This window comes from Cuculus canorus, chromosome 13 (genome assembly GCF_017976375.1).
Source record: "Cuculus canorus isolate bCucCan1 chromosome 13, bCucCan1.pri, whole genome shotgun sequence".
NCBI classification, from domain to species: domain Eukaryota; kingdom Metazoa; phylum Chordata; class Aves; order Cuculiformes; family Cuculidae; genus Cuculus; species Cuculus canorus.
Genome location: NC_071413.1, coordinates 7,851,187 through 7,866,730, shown reverse-complemented (window position 1 = coordinate 7,866,730; position 15,544 = coordinate 7,851,187).

The following is a 15,544-nucleotide window of genomic DNA, read 5'->3' as shown; positions in this document are numbered from 1 at the left end:
TTGAAACAGTACAAAGTTAAATCATAAGCAAGGAAATGTTAACAGAGAGAGAAAATGCTGAACAGCTTTTAGCTGGCTACAAGTTTTCTGTTGCCCTTTCAACCTTCTTCTGTCTCATCTAACACCACACTTTCCAGATTGCAGTCTGCTGTTACTCGGTAGCTTCGCACAGTTCGATCCAGTTATATTTTTTCTCCAGCAACAGTAAATCAGAACAGTCCCTTCTGGCTTCAGTATAACCTTCTTACCTGCAGAAACAAAGCAAGGGTCATTCCTCCTGCTGTAAAACTATTGGGATGCTCTTCTTCAACTGCCACACCTCTGGCCGGACTCTACTCATCCACCTCCCCGCGCCCGATGACCTTCACTGCTCCTGTGGTTACAACAGCAAGTAAGTTACTCTAGTCCAGTACACTTCAACAGTATACGACAGCATATTTTATCACTTATGACTCATTTTGCAACTTACTGTTTCCACATGCAATTGGTTGCTGCTCACCATCCTTGCTGTGGCCGCATGTAATTTTTATGACTGCCCAAACTGAGAAAAGCAAAAGTTACACTACTTGTTTACTACATGGTATAAGGAAAAAATGAGAGTGTAAAATATAGCCGGACTCTTAAAATTAATGAATAGCTTGAAAACAGTGTTCTGCAATACAGTTACAATACTGGAGTAATTGATTTGGAAAAGGGGATGTTCATAAACAGCTTTTTGAGGTACGTTTAAAAAAAAAAGAACAAACCACAAAACAAAACCCTCATAGTGTTTTCTTTACAAACTGACAACATATTTTTAACAGAAGGATAACAAAAAATAAGTAGGCAGTGCTTCTGGATTGGATTAAATCTTTGACACTAACAGCCTTTTTAAATTATAGCTTTTATAAATGCATCCACTGTTGTTTACACCTGTCATCTTGTTTCATGTCAGCAACCACGGGGGAACAAATTCCGTAGTGGGCTGATTTTGCCATTATAGTTATCTTGCCAGCCTCACCCATGCTGTCACTGATCTGCTGGGGCAGCGGTAAGATAACAATTCTAGCCTGCACTTGGAAATGGCAGCAAATCAAATAATGCCTCTCTATACACAAATGAAAAAAAAAAAAGAAAAGAAAAGAATCACATCAGCTGTGTCTCATTCTTTGCGGTATTTGATTAGCTGCTGAAAAACAACAGTGCTGTAAGATACCTTCCCAGGGATTATAACCCGCCTTAGGGTTACAGCATGTATTATTGACTAGACTAGTACCAAGGGGGTTAGCCTTTGGCAGGGTTTGAACACCTAGTTCTTACTGTCATCACTAAAAAACAGATGCCTAATAATTGAAATTCTTCTCCTGCCCTGACTGATAAAATAATTATATAACTATAAACTATTTCTTTTTTTTTTAAAAGTCACCATGAGCTCATACACACTGAAATGTTTCCTGTATCTCCAAGGTAACTTAATTGTCATCGCTATTCATACTGAGCAAAACCTCTAGAGAACAGGTGCCCCAATTAACAGATACACAGCTTTTCATATACTGGATTGCCAAAAAGAAGAAAAAGCAAAACAAGATTGAGGATATTTAATTCATATGAGGATCACAAAGAATGTGACAGAATCCACCGATAAAGGAAAGTTGAAACAATATAGTGTTAATCTGAATAACCCTTCATACAAAACAATAATTCTAGAGGAAAGATATAGACTTTTTAGTGCAATAGCTGCGTCTATTAGCTACATCATGTAGGAACTAGACATGAGCTGGAAAGCCAAGCCATGGTGCCTGGCAAATTTTGTCTTTGTTATTTATGGCAAAAGCTGCATTAATCCATGTGAAAACGCCTTGCTCTTGGATCCTGCACAGAGAAGTTGAACCAGTAATGACTCTAGAGAGAAAATCTTTGAGCTGGGTGATCCCCCTACATCCTCAGCCCTGCCAAGGGCTTAGTGCAGCTGCCTACCATCACGCTGGCAGAGCTGACGGCTAAATATTTCCCAGAAGGGGGACTACCGCCTCGGCCATCCAGCCACAAGGCCCCTCAAAGTTAGGTAGACCCATCGTCATGTGGCAGCTGAGCAGGTGTCAGAGTCTGCCCCAGATTCCTGCCAGACATTACACCTTCTGTCAGCCCTGATGTGCGTGTCAGGTCCCACTTACAGCTGGGCTGTCAGTCAGCATTTGTACAAAATGAGGAGGCACACCCAGCACCAGAAAATTAAACAGCAATGGAAAGAGGTTTTTTTCTTGGTTGCTTTTTTGCCCCCTTCATCCTCACTCAGTCAACACAGTTCTCATCGTCTGGTTTCTGGGCCACGGACATCCCATCATCACTCCTGCACCGACGGTCTCACCTGGTCTCACCTTTTACCGGAGACTCACAAGGGCTTACTCTTTTATCAGTCCCATGATAAACCCAGTCTGGCATAGTCTGAACAACTTGTGGGCTGCGTTACTCTCTCATACTCTTAAATTTCTGTTCCTTGGCAATGTGTACCTTGTTCTTCAGCAAATGAGTGCTAAGTACCAGAAGATAATTTGCGCTCAACAGAACTTCATCTTGTGGGGTTGAGTATGTGCAGTCCCAGTTGTTCCTTACTTCAATTTTAAACAAAAGTCCTTTTGCTACTACAGCTCTTATATGTCTCTTATCCTGCTTAAGCTAAAAAAACAGAGGGAGGCAGAACATGTGTTTCAATGCCATTATTCAGTGAAGACAGATGCATGAATGCAATAGATTTATGGTTAAAATCAAAGTATAAAAACACGTATGTGTGTATATATAAACAGGTAACACAATGAGTTTCATTATTGCCACCCCCTCCAATAAAAAAACCAGGCTTTTTTAAAATTGGTTATTAAACAGTGAATACTCATTAAAAGCTCCGTTCATTGGGGAAAAAATAGTACGATGCAATTAAACTGTACTACCAACTAATTAATATGGGAATTGGGGCAATTCAAATACCTTTAAAGAGATGGAAGCGGGGACAGTAGGCAGCACGGACTTGTACCAGTCATCTTTGTTAGCCTAGCAGATAGATTTTCTGCTACTTTAGGATTTTGCTGAGGGATCTATTTCATTCGTTTAGTTTCAAAGGAAATCGGAGGGGTCAGAAATATTTTCTAATGGATGTCTTCAAAAGTCTGGAAAAAATTACTTTAAAGAAGACAATAGATTGATATATTACTTACCCCCATAACGTGGTCAACTCTCACTTTGTTTCTTTAGAGACTTGATCTTGGCACTCTGCATCCTTCCTTTACACAAATAAAATTGAAATATACTAAGCCCTGATAAAATAAAATGCTCAGCCTGCTTAGCTTCTCAGTCATGCAGCATCATTTCCCTATGGGACATCCCTGCTAGTTTGTTCTTACCAAAGGCCTCAGTGTCAAGAACCATTGTTACGAGCTGTCCAATTTCTTGTGAGACGGAACGTATTTACCTGTTACAAACCAGACTTTTAATGAGAAGTATTTTGCTGCCTTTCTTATAATGGAAATGAAAGGTTGCCAAATCTCTAAATCTTCCACCATTGAAGGACAGTAGCATTTGGGTTTGGTTTTTTTTATGCACTCAATCCAAAAGTTTAAAGATGTAGGATGTCACGTGAGCCAAAACTGTGAAAAGTTGTCACTCACATTTCACCAGTGTCAGACAAACATTTAGGTATCGGAGGGCCCTGTTGTAGAGATTTGTTAAAAATACACGTTTATACCTAAACCCGGGGTGGCATTCAGACAAAAAGCCAAACTAAAGTTTGATGATGCCATTGGTGTTTATGAGAAGTTTCCCTGGAAGTCTGGGTCTTGTTTAATATCTTGGCAGGAGCTGCACAAGCCAATCTACTCCAGATTCTGCCCTTTGGAGGTCAGTCTTTCATTGCATAACAGAAATTTACTGTTTACCATTCCAACCAAAAGTAAATTATAGTTCTAAGAGATTCTTGGCATCTGATGTTTGACTGAACTAAGATTTTGAAAGTCCAACTGTCTGACTCTTTAGCTCTTCACTACTTGTGCGCATTTATGCCACTGGTGCATTTACACTTAACTGTAAGAATATAAATCAGATCAGCTTTAATTCACTAGTATTTTCCTCCTAGTTTCTGGAATTGTAAATTACTCTGCAGGAGGACAAACACTGATCCGACTGTTAGATCACTATTATATAGCTGTGTTATGAAGCAAAACCCATTCACAAATACTCATTTGAGAGAGATATCACTGGCCTAACACAATGAGCTTCTTTCAAGCCCTCCTTTATAGTTCATTCTTTTATTTCTCTGTTAATAAATAAATAAAATCCCCATTGGTTTATAGCTGTAAGAAATGAAAGGACTCTTTCTCATGTCAACGTCGTGTAGCGCTGATGGTGTCTGGCAATAGTCATATCCTAGCTCAGACTTCTGTTCTGCTTTCCTTATTAGCATTTTTCTTGGCTGTTCCTGCCAAAGTCTCCTGGACATTTCTGAACTCTGTGAATTGTTGCAAATATTGCAACATGGAAGTGTGAAATGAACTCCATGGAAACTCCTGGGAACCTGTTAACAGCGTATTAACAATAACCTCAAGTTCACAGGAAACAACAGGCATGTGTTCAATGGGGAACTCATTCTTAAATTGACACTCAATTATCACTGCATATTTTAGCATCATTTTTGCACCTTATCTAAGACCTATCACGAGCCTTGAAAGCCTGTTTACTTATTTAAAACCAGACTTCACAAACCAAGACAAAAATTAGAACATGAAGGACTGGAATGTAAAAATAACTTGGCATTTTAAAAGGATTCTAGAAAAATCTCTGTCATTTGTTGCAGTTCTGGTTTACTTGAATACGAATTGAGAAGACAATTTAGATAAGTCAGGTTCTTAATCTTAATAATTACCTCTAAGTTATTACAGTCACGAAAGAAAGATTTCCTTATAAAAGAAATAAAGCTGAATAACTAAAACCTTACATTTAAGAATGGAATACCTTAAACATTTAATAATTATAGTCAACATTGTGAGATTGAGAAGCTAAAACTTAATGCCTAAAAGTATTTTAAAAGTGTTAAAGATTCTAACCATTACCTGCATTATAAATAAATTTGTATTATTAGTAGTACACTATACTATACTATTAAAGGACATCTATATTCATTTTGCGGTCCATAAATGATGTTCAGCTCTAAAACAAAATCCCACAGTTCTTACTCATATATACAACACGGGAGCTCTGAAGAAGCACATTTTCTGTGTTGTATTAATATATAACAAGTCTCTTTCCCACTCTGGAAAGGTTTCTTGCACACATTGGTACCGACACGAGGTCAGTGATTTGACTTCTTTTATGTATACCTTCACAACACCTACGCAGCCCCTGCAATCATCCTGTAAAGCAGTATGTTCTCCCTCTAAGAAGCCATTCAAGAAGATGTTCTTGAACAAAAGGAGGAATTGTGCTGAAATATAGCGGCCTCTCTAGCCTGCTGCTATAAGGATAGCCCAAAGCTTATCAATTAATGACTCCCAGGAGAACAGTGGTGTTACTGTGGCTATGGATAGGTCTAGATAGCAAACTGCTTTTTAATGTTCGAGTAAATCAATCAGCCAAAGTTGTTCATTCATTATAGCCCACAGGTCTGTCACTTGTGCAAGTGTCATCTAGATACAGATTAGCTTTTTCTTCCTGTCCATTCAGTAGGTTTTCCACCCAAACTCAGCTGGCTTTTTCAGAGCTCATTTATACTTTTTCATAATTCCTCCAGTCTGATCATAACTGTCTCTGAATAATGGATAATGATTAATGTCCCATTAACTATGGTCTTACTCTTGAATATTTAACTACTATGACAGTAGGATGATGTATTTCCATTTTCTTTTAATACCAGAAAAATTTAACTTCTGAACTGAATCTAGAAGCTTGAAGTTTGACATGTCTTTCTAGTCACAAACAGATGTACTTAATCTTAAATCCTATCCTTCACATCCTTCAGGACTAGGACACAAAATTATTTCAAGTAATGAGCATTCTTGAGGATCGGGAGGAGAGAGAGAGACAATTTGCCACCACATGACTGAGTGAATAATACTGAATACTCGGTAGCTGAATTATTCTCTCATGTATGCTACACAGAACAATTTGTGTTTGAAAATATTCTCCACTTACAGAGATTGCTCAAATAACAATTGAGAGGTGTGCACACACACAACATATATAAAGGTACGTACATCATATATGTATGGTTTATTTCAAATTAAACTTCTAAGAAACAAGAGGGAAAGCCAGATCATGGATACAGGTAATGTGCAGTTTAAATTATATATATAGATAGATGTTATTATTTATCATAGCCAAAAAATATCATTGAAAATAATATCTGAAATATTACACAAGATGTTTTCTTCTCTTCCAGTAAAACACTATATTACTTTGATTTTTTCTTCCTCTAATATTCTTGGACTTTCTCCCCCTACAAGTGATGAACTAATAATTCTTTCCCACTATCTTGTTAGCCTTTTGGAGCCGTGTTCTCTTCCAAGTCCTCATTCAGGCAAGTTACACTGACACCAATATCAGATTTATGAAGGGTAACTGTGTTCACTTTGCTGCTAATTACCATAAGTTGCCATTTTTCCCATGTTAAATAACTTGTATTATCATCCCTGCCTGGCTGCATGCTTGACCTCTTACATGTAGTACTCATTCTCTGTTAAAGTCTATCTCTGCCTCATTTCTGGGTTATGTCTTTGATGGACCAAGTGATTATTTTTCAGCCAATGATCCAATTTACACTTAAAGTAAAATATTCCCTAATGATTGCCTTCATTTCAAATAACCTTATCTGTTGCTTCTGGATGATGCTTTCTAATGGAGCATCTAATTTTCTCCTTTCTTCTCACTTCTTTGCAGTCACATCAGTTATAATCTAACAATAAATGAGATTGATTGATTAAATGGTTGAGGTACACACGAAACAGCCCCAATTGGAAAAACATTTAATGGAGGTTAAATGCTATACTGTTGTATATACTACTTGAAAAAATGAGTATGACTAACACAGCAGTCAAAGCCCTTCGAAAATGCTTCTCTGGGCCCGTTTACTGACATATATTTTGTCATGCCAGCTCTAATTAAGCCTGTCTAATTACTTCTCTTACAAGGGTTTCAGGTTGAGCCTATAAATTCTGGAGCTCTTCATCTGCTCTAGGTGTATAAACGTCCTCTAGAATAATAGGGAGGGAAATGTCTGTAGGAAAAATTAGTACTTTTTATTAGACCATATGATGTAATTGGGAAAATGGACAAGCTTTTAGACACAAGATCTTTGCTAAATATCAATGAAGAATTACTACATGTCTAAAAGAATATCATTTTTTTTCCACCTGTCTCAGCTGGTCAGATAAAGTATTAGAATCCTTTCCTGTCTCATATCCTTCTGTCTTTGAAACTACTGCTACATCTAAAGTATATCCAATGAAGAAAATTAACTATCTGTTGAACAGGCTTCTATTTTGTTGGGTTTGTTTGCAGTAAACTGAAAAGGAATTAAAAGAAATTAAACAGCTTTTACTCACATAACATCTTGGCGTGGGAATTCTTCAGTTTTTTTCTGCGGAACAGAACAGGTCTGGCAAAAAATATCTCCCCCAAAATTGCCATAAATTGGTGATGAGGGCACACTGGTGTGAAATGCTACACATTAGGAGTTAGATGCTTATATACATCAAGGGAAAGGAAGGAATGCAGTGTTTATTTTCTCACTTTGAAGGACCCTCTCCTACCTGCACTGGACATCTTTCATACTGTTTGGTCCCTAGGTAGGCTCTGAGGATGCCTTCAATTTAGCTCTTGCTCAGCCTTGCCAAGAATGAAGGCCTTCCCAGCATGTCTTAAAAAAACCCAAGGAAACAGAAAAAACCAGCAACCCCCAACAACAACAAAAAATACAAAAAAAACCTCATTCATCAATGCTTGTGAAATTTTGACCCAGAATGCCGTGGCAGCTACAGATTGCAGCAGTTGAAAAGTATCTGTCTTTACTGCAAGTGTGGACTCAGAAAATGGTCAAGAAAACACGACATCACTTTCCATGGATCTACACAAGATTACAGAGAATTATCCTCTATGGAACCTTGTTTTTAAATGCAAGTAGTATTGAATTCAAAGTATGAATTATCAAGAATAAGCTTATTATCTTTTCCTTGCTATTGTTCACAGTAATGCTGCCACCATGCTTCCCTGCGCATCTCACCAGGTTTAGAATTTTGATTTGCATTTTTTCGATCACTGGTGAAACCAGGCTTAAAAGTACAGTACTTAATGTAAGAAATATCGGCAGGAGAAACCAGGGTCCAAAATAAATTCCATTTTGCAAAATCACACTGTAATTTAAATTGGGGAAAAAAAAGCCATAACCCTACTCTCAAGGGTTCAGTTGGGAAGAAGATTGGGCTGCGAGTAGAATTTAATTACCACATGGCTTTAAACAGGTTTTGCTTGAAAGGCTGATGTCAGAATCACAGTCAGGTTTCTGCTTTATATTTCAAATGAAAGCAACCCCCCTAGAAAAACAGAGCACAAAAAAAACCCACCAAAACCCCCACACAAAGGACTAAAGTAATATCTGTAAAGTGCATACATTTAGTAGCAAAAAGCTTTTGTTGTACATAGTTACTATAATTTAGTCTGTGTCATTACTTGAATGTAGCCATTGTAGCTGTTTTGCTGTCGCCTTGACTTTTCTAATTTAAATACCTTTGTTGGAACTTTAATTTGTTGGGGGAAAATAGAAAATTTGCAAAATACACAGTATTCTGACCAAACTGATAGCAAACCCGAAGCTTTCCAAGTTCTAATCTTATTCTGCGTTTGTGTTCTTTTGTATGAAGTGTAGAAACAGAATTAAATAATTCCATAACAAAGTTTGATGAAAGCGACAATTAAAAAGGAATCAATCTGATACATCTTATTCTTCATATTACCATGCTCTGTAAAATGTAAATCTGTATCTCCGTCACTAAAGCTTTCATTTCCCATCTTGATTAAACAAATATCAAAAACAATAATAATTTTTCAATAAAGTGAGCCTTTAACAAATAAGTAGAAAGAGTGCACTATGGATATTACATTTTCTACAGAAGACTGGCTTTCACATTAGCGATTGCTATTAGTGTATCTCATGTCACTCCCTCATACTGTCTCTCACTCAAATCCTACATTTGTTGGAGCAGATGGAAAGTTAGTTTAAATTAATTGAAAGCTTGCTGTGCACAGCTTGTGGTACCAAGAACACACAAAGAAGAAAGGAAGATACATCAATTTCCTTTCTAACATACCTGTAAGTGTGGAAAAAGAACTTTTGAGAAACCATCAAGATATTATGCTTCCTTTCTTTTCTTTTTTTTCTTCTTTTTATTTTTTTTTTTCGAGATTGCTATACTGTTTTGATTTTAACAGGAGGAAGGAGATGTAGTGAAATTGGCTGTATACACACCATTTGAAAAATAAATTCTACATTTTATTATGGATCATAATAAAATGACACAGAGAAAGCTAGTAATTACTGGTTTGTTTCTGTAGTCTTAACTACAGGTCTTATATCGACAAGTTTGAAGGTTAATTGCCTCCACACCTATTGTGGTTAATTCTACTTCCTGTATCTGGATCTTCAGTTTTTTCTTCAGTCATCAACTGAAAATCCACTTGTCTTCTTTGTTCTCTGAACCATCAATATGTTATTAAGGACTGCATCAATATTTTTTACCCCAAACTCAAATGAGAAGGCTGATCTGCTTCTTTAAAGCAACAGTCCATGGCCATTCTTCGGTACCTTTACAGTTAAAATCAGCTTCAAAAACTATCATAGTATAAATTATTTAATTTTCAGTGGCTTTTCGACCAAGTAATAATGGCAAGATTTATTAATTAGTTTTTATTTTCAACAAAATATTCTAAATATTTGTTCCATAGTGGTGTAAAATTTGAGGGTAGCGAGAAGGAGGTACTGAGAGGGCAAATGTTTCTAAGATGGATGGCACCTATTTGTTTTGGATATTACGCTCTCTTAAAAAAAGACTGTGGTGGGGCAGATGGGAGGAAGGATTTCTACTTACATCAATGTGGCCCAGGCCATGGTGAAACCCACTGGCATGAACCAGACCCGTCATGTCCTGTAAAGCACCTGGAAGTGAAGAAATCAAAGAGGAAAAGAAGATTCTGGGGTACAAGATGGGAAAACCAGGCAGAAAACAAGAAAGCTGCCACACAGGTCTGCTGGTCTTGGTAGGGAGCAGGTGTAGTCAAACTCTAGAAGTGATAGAAAGAAGAAAGCACCATGTCCTAGAAATACTTAAATTAGAACTTGCTACAAACAAGAAATGCACTGCAATTTGCTGGGCTGAGAAAGGCCTCAATGGCCCAGGCATGAAAATGGTGAGAGAGATGTCATTTTAACCTGTCTTGTTGAGTTTTCTCTGTTTCAAATGTTGCTCTGTTCTGGTTTGCATTCAGATAAAAGCTAGCTTTTGAGTTTAGATCCCTTTTGCTATCCTTGGTGTCTTTCTCACATATCTCATCTCGTTGCTGTCTAAAAATTTTTCTTTTCTTCTCCAAAAAGGTCAAAAGAAAAGATGGGGCCTAAATATTTTTTACATTTGCTCTTTCAGTCTTGAAGAGCTACAAAGCCAAAGTAGAACAAAATTAAAATAATACATTTTGGTTTCAGAAAAGACAAAAAATTTCTCTGGAAAGTTCAAAGAAATCAAGTAATTCCCACTTTTTTTACCAAATTACTAAGATCATTTTATGTTTACCTTTGGGGTAATGTGTGCTATGTATCGATGCACTTCTCTCCATTCTGACTGTAAATGCTGAGCCTGTGTTGTTGGGGGCCTTATTTCTGCCAGACACCGAACGCATTTGACCATCTCTACTCCTTGCAGATCAAACACAACTCTAGCATCCGCAAACGAGAAAGGTAAAATGATTCAAACCTTTCCCAATTCTATTGGCCTGGTTTTATCTTCCTTCTTTCCCGAGTGTCTTCAGACATTTAGTTGAGCCAGTCTTCCTTTTTTTTTTTGATGATCTGCTGACATCATTTATCCTCCACAAATGATTATTTTTTGTACTAAATATCCCTGAGATTCAGTTGTACTCTTGTAAGGCTTCATAATTTCTTGTTGCCACGTTTTCTTTATTTCCTCCACAACTATCTCTAAAAAGCCTTGCTCTTACTGATACTTTTATTTAGATTCCTTCCTATTATATTTATTTACTTTCAGTTTTGTTCTTTAAACTATAGTGCCTGCATAATGTTCTTTTAACTTTTTTCTACCTTGTACAAATTCTTTATGGCCACCCAAGCTAGCACTTCTTCCTCTGTTCTTAAAAGGCCTTATCACAGCCTTTATCACAAATCTTTGCCTATTTAATTCACAGCAGAAATATGCTTCTTCCTGCATGCCAAACTCCTTGCTTCACGAGCAAGTTGCGTAAACTTAATGCAAGGGAAAATTTGGCTCTGCAATCATAATGTCTCTTGAGCACACAACAAGCATCTTGGTTCGTATTAACAAATCTCCTTGAGAATTCAAATGATTGTACAGGTAATCATTGTTTGATTAATAATTTACAATACCAACAGGACAGAAATAAAAATTGGAGAACGACAATCTCAAAGCAACTGCATGTCAGTCAAATATGTAAATTTTTTGCCCTTCTTCCTCTGTTTGGGCACTGCTTAACCCCATGCTGAGTTGCCTTTCTACAACATAACCCCTGCAACGTTCATGAATAATTAGATAGTCATAAAGAAACAGGGAAAGAGTGAGAATTAACTTCCCAACTCCTACTTTCACTTGAAGATTAATTTACCTAAAACCTAATTAGCTAACACTCCACAAGCACAGAACCTCAAATGAAATGAAATTAAAAGAAAAATAATAAACAAACAAATCTTAAACCAAAATTTTCGATCTCTGAATCTATCTACAAGCAAGCTTAGTGCTTGTTGGAAAAAGCTGCTGGATTAAATTCCCAAAATATATTTTTTTCTAAAGGGTAAATTAAACCATTATGCAGCAGGGAAGAAATCCTTCAGCCATTTTATTAACATCTGCAAGTAAAGTAAATGCCATTGCATGAAAATTCTTTCTAAAGATAAAAGTATCAACTAGTTTTAAAATTACAAGCGGTTCATACAGCTGAGGGCACACGGAGCGGTTCAACTGATTTAGCCATTTAATGCCCGCTGAAGCTTAATAGCGGCCAAGTCATTGGTCAGGGCTGGATATTACGATAAGTAAATGAAGTCAGCAGGTGTATCTCAGAGCCAATGATGTAATTAGCACCTTAGTTTGGAGGCAATTCTTTCTCCAACAGGGTGAGAAAATTAGGCAGTAAGGAAGTCTTCCATATAGAAGGATTTATTTCTAAGCTAGGAACCTGTGCTGGGTACTAACGCCAAATTCGCTGAAAGAAAAACAGGATGAGTAGAATCCAAAACACTAACCAAGAGAATAAGAGTTTTATGGCTGGCTGAACTTTTAAGAGCTATTGGAGGATAAGCCAAGACTAAGTATCTGAGCTAGACGCTATTTAATTGGTGGTGAATGGTTCTGACATTTCTCAAATTTCACGCAGGATACTCAAAAGTCATCTGGAGTTTAAGAAAGTGCTCCTCCATACAGGACCACTTCAAGAAACACAGGAGGTTTTCAGTCTCAGGGATGTGCAAAAAACTTCAATATTTCGATTTATTTCAGTGAACTCTTCCATACTGAACTCATAAAATTGTACAAAACACTCTAAAGTAGGCTAATAAACTGTATAAAAATATTATGCTGATGTTGAGTATTAACTGTGAATTATTATTTTTAGCAGGGAAAAACTGAAGTACATTTTCATACTAAGGTTTTGAATATAAATTCATCTTCTCAGACTTTTCTGTAAGAACATCTCTGTATGTCCACTCCTGTATTCACTCAAACAATGAAAGTTAATTATCCACAAAAAAAAAGGAAATTTAGTCTTCCTGTGAACACTTCAAAAAGTCAGGAAATCTAGAGCTTCCCTATGCACAGTGTTGGTCTTATGGTTAAAAATTTTTAGTTTATTCCTAATTTTCCTATGTTTAGGGAATTAGCTCATGTCATCTCTTTTCACAGCAAAAACATATTTTGTACCTGCTGTGCTTTTCCCCACTAAATTATTTCCACTTAGTAAGTGAATTTATTGTCAATCATTTTTATTTCTCTCCAGACCTCAAAAAACATTTTAGGGCCTATTTTCTGCTGTCTCTAAATTTGCCATAAACAAAATTTGCCTTATACTTAAAGAAATAATAAAGACACCACTCGGGTTCTTTGGTATTTCTCACCGCAGTGGTGAATTCCAGAGTGAATTCAGCTCCATTCAAGGCAGAATTCCCCACTTTGAATAATAAAATAAAAATAGGCAGCTATGCAAAATATTACTTCATTGTGGTTGAATGCAGCCACGCCTCCAAATTCAGCAAGAGGGAGAGTATATGACAACAAAAAAAGAGAGGGTGGGTAAAAGACAACCTATGAGAGCACAAGCTTGGTATTAGCAGTTTAGATGTTTGCCATTGATTTTATTTTTCTCTGGAGCTATTAGGAGAACATGTAATGTGTTCAACTGCCTGTTGGCAAAATATTAACAGCTGGAAACACAGGGAGCGAACCACCATCTCGCAGCCAGTTGGCACTCGACAATTCACCAGTGGTCCACAGAGTGAAATTTTGGAACCTCTGTTCTGTACAATTGCTGTTATATATTAGGTCTACAGTCATATCAGGTCTTTTCAGCAGAGAAGAGGCTATCTGATGCAATTCAATATCACAACTATGGTAAGGTGAATGAGGAATATTTATAAAGGCTGCTGCTTTACTCAAAGAGATCAGAGGTTTCAAGTCCTGTCGAATTTTGCAGTTGCCAGGGTAACAGGTTTGCATTTCTAATTGCCCCTGAGCCTGGGAGATTGTACAATATGCAGTCATCTTCTGCTGTCTCCCCAAACCATCTAGTTCTGGATACATGCAACTTGTTTCATCTGTGAAATCAGTGGGACTTCCTGCCAAATATGGTAAGAATTTTCATGTCAAATGTCCCTGAGTAAAGTTAAGAACAAATGTTCAATTAAACTGTGCACTAAGTCCTTCTCTTTTGATATCAGCCTTGCACAAATGATTTTGTTTATTAAAAAAATGCCAGAAATTTTAGCGTGCATCCCCTGGAGGGGGCTCAAACATTATGAGCTTTCTCTGCATATTATGTTAATTGAGTCTATCTCATCTTTATTAAATATACCACATGCATCCAAGGACAGGTGCAATTAGCAATTTCAAATGTGCTTTTTTACAAAAGAAAAAGAAAAAGACAACAACATAGTGGAGGAAAGATTGCAGCGAAACTGTCACTAATGAAACAAAGGGGAGACTACAAGAATGGGAACATATCATGAAAACACATTTTCCTACTTCTTTGAAGGTGGTTACCTTGCTGTTTTTCCTCAAGAAAATTACAGCAACTTGCTGTCAATGAGGTTGTTACATCTGAACAATCTTGACAAAACCAGAAGCAGAGTCAAGCTTATCCCTTCCACAGATGAAGTTCTTTTCTCTCTCCCTTTCTCTTTTATTTTCCTTAATTATTTTCTTTTCTCAAAAAGAATTTCAGAGAACGTTAAACTTTTCCAGAGAACTGGAATCTGGAAGGAGAACACGTGGCCTTTTATGTTCAGTGCCACCCAGATCAGCCTCAGCATGAAAGGGGTCTGGCTGAACAGTTACGCTACAGCTGTCACTCGCCAGGACACCAAAGCCTCAGGTGACTACACTATTAGTGACAGTACAATAGCATAATGGAAAGATAAAGAAGAGACTCACTGTAAAAAACAGAATATTACAGACTATTCCCATATATCACCAAATTTCTTCAAACGTAGCGCATTCTTGATGATGTTAACAAATATTCTCCACGGACATTTTCTCTCTTTGAATGTCTTATATTTATCTCCCTGTAAACAGGTAGCAGAGTATTACAAAGGTCATCATAAACAAAGGGTCATACTGTGAAAACATTTGCCTCTTACGCACTTTATGTTTTGTTTCTGTCAGCTTTTAAAAGTACAAATAGTAAAAAGGGAATGGCTATTAGAGCAATCAGCTTGTTGGTATAAACTAAATTGCATCTTCAAGCTTAAAAGTAAGGGGTACAAAATACAAGATCCTATGAATCATCTTTAGCCATTTTGGGGGGAAAACTACCAATAGATGATTGAGCATTCAGCAAAAATAGCTTGAAACCAGACAGCCAATGCCTGTACAAACTCACTCAATAAATGACCTGCAAATCAAAACTTACCAGCAAAGAATAGTTTGAGTGCTTAAAGTACCTAACCAGACTAAAGTCTGTCTCCAGATCTGCAGCCTGTAACCAACTTACTTATTCAACATCGTTCTAGTTTCATTATCAAATACTTTCCGTTTTCTTAAAAATAAGCTCAAACAATTCATATATAGAGGGAGGGGAA